This window comes from Dipodomys ordii, unplaced genomic scaffold, assembly GCF_000151885.1.
Source record: "Dipodomys ordii isolate 6190 unplaced genomic scaffold, Dord_2.0 Scaffold3, whole genome shotgun sequence".
In the NCBI taxonomy this organism is placed as follows: Eukaryota; Metazoa; Chordata; class Mammalia; order Rodentia; family Heteromyidae; genus Dipodomys; species Dipodomys ordii.
In genome coordinates, this window is record NW_012267219.1 from 2,202,396 (window position 1) to 2,204,475 (window position 2,080).

Here is a 2,080-nt window from a genome sequence, read left to right on the forward strand (position 1 = left end):
AATCTGCAGATAGCAAGAGCAAAAGGTGGGTGACCAAACACATCCCTGCAAGACAAGAACACTGCAGGAGAATATGCTGTCATCTGGAATGGGGCCAGACCCCAGGGAATGGGAATGAACAGACATGGAGGCTGTTCCATGCTGCTGAGGCTAAAGACAGCAACAATGGAGAGACAATGACCCATCCCCCTGCATAAACTCATAGTTATATGACAAGACCCAGAAGGAGGCCAGGCATTGGTGGCTCATGCTTATAACCCTAGCTACTTAGGAAACTGAAATCTGAGGGTAGAAGTTTGAGGTCACGTCAGGCAGACAAATCTGTAAGACCCATATCTCCAATTAACCAGCTCTAAAAGTGGAGCTATGGCTCAAGTGGTAAAGCATCAGCTTTGAGTAGAAAAAGCTAAGGGACAATGCTTAGGTCCTGAGTTCAAGCCCCAGTACCAGCACAAATAACACATACACACCCAAATGCATGCACACACCAGAAGGAGTGAAAAACAATCTGATTAGTTTGGTATAAAAGCTAGGAAGAGCTTGGGTGTGGTGGTACATTTTTGTAATCTCAATGCTTAGGGAGGTAGGTCTGGAGTTCAAAGACAGTCTGGGCTACACAAAGGAGACTGTCTCAAGAAGAAAGAGAAAGACAGAGAGAGAGAGAGAGAGAGAGAGAGAGAGAGAGGTTGTAGCCTCAAGCTAGTGCCCTAGAGCCAAGCAGAAAGCATCTTACCTAATGCAATCCTTGATTTCACTGCCTCACTCTGTCTTCTCTTATTAATTTCCTCCTAAATACATGCTTTCCTATCTCATTGAATCTATTACTGTGATGCCAACTGTCATAAATATATCTGAATCCAAATGATCAAACCTCCATTGACTACTAAAGAAGACACATTAATCAAATGCCAATTTCTTGGTATTTATTTTGTTGGGCTGTTAGTTTTTCTAAGGAATTACACCCTTTGAATTCTCTCCTGCAAATACCATACTTTGGTTAATACATTCGGTTACAGTTGCACACAGTCCTGTATGTGTTTACTTGTACATTTATAAATTAGTTCTAGCTTCCTGAAAGGCAGGAGGAGAGGTTAAGAGGAGAGGGGAGATGAATAAAGAGAGGAAGTGAGGAGAATACAGTCACAACGCTCAATGCATGTCTTATGAAATAAAGAAATTCAAGGAGAGGAGTGCGATTGAGAGGGATGAGGGAGAATGCTGAAAAGGGGTGACATTGATCAAGATGCATTGTGTTCATAAGCTGATCTGTAAAATGGCAATTTTGTGCATCTACTTAAAGACAATAAATTAAATAAAAAATTAAAAAAAATTTTAACAGAAGAAACATTTGGCGGTGTCCTAAATAACCTCACACATCTGAATCCCCACTCTCCCTACCTACACTGAATGCTTGTCCCGTTGTAACCTGGACTCATGCTACTTCCCCATGCTACTTGATTACACTGTCTCAGTCTTGTGAAGTTAAGACCAAAGAAGAAAACAGAGCAAAACACAGCAGTGGTATTTAATATTACTTGGATCTGTCTTTATCTCTTCTCAGGGTCTGTGCTTAATGTTGACCTTATACCAACAAAAATCGGATCCCTTCCGAAAGCCAATCTATCACGAAGGTAGCTCCTTCAACATCACTCCCTGCCCCGCCCCCCGCGCCCCTTTTCAACTCCTGCTGCTCCCAGGAAGAACGGTGAGTTGCTGGGGCTCACGCCTCGCCGAGGGCAGCCCAGACCCTCTGCATTTCACCAGATTCTACCAACAAGTCCCAACTTTTTCTGGGGCCCAGCAAGCTCGAGTATGGTTGAGTACCAGTACGCATCTCCCTGGGAGCCGCTCATCGGTGGTGGGAGGGTCAGGGCTCTGGGCAGCTTCCAAAGGGGAGGAAGGGGGGGGGCGGGACATTCGGAACTTCCAAGGAGGAGCACCCCCCCCGCAACAACCAAGGGGCTCCCCTCCAAAGGGTCGGGGTCCGCCAAGGGCTGAGCATTGGATCCACCTCCGGAGAGGCGGGGGTGTCCAGGCGCCTCGGTCCCCCCCCTCCCCGCCTCCAAGGGCGCGGCGGTCC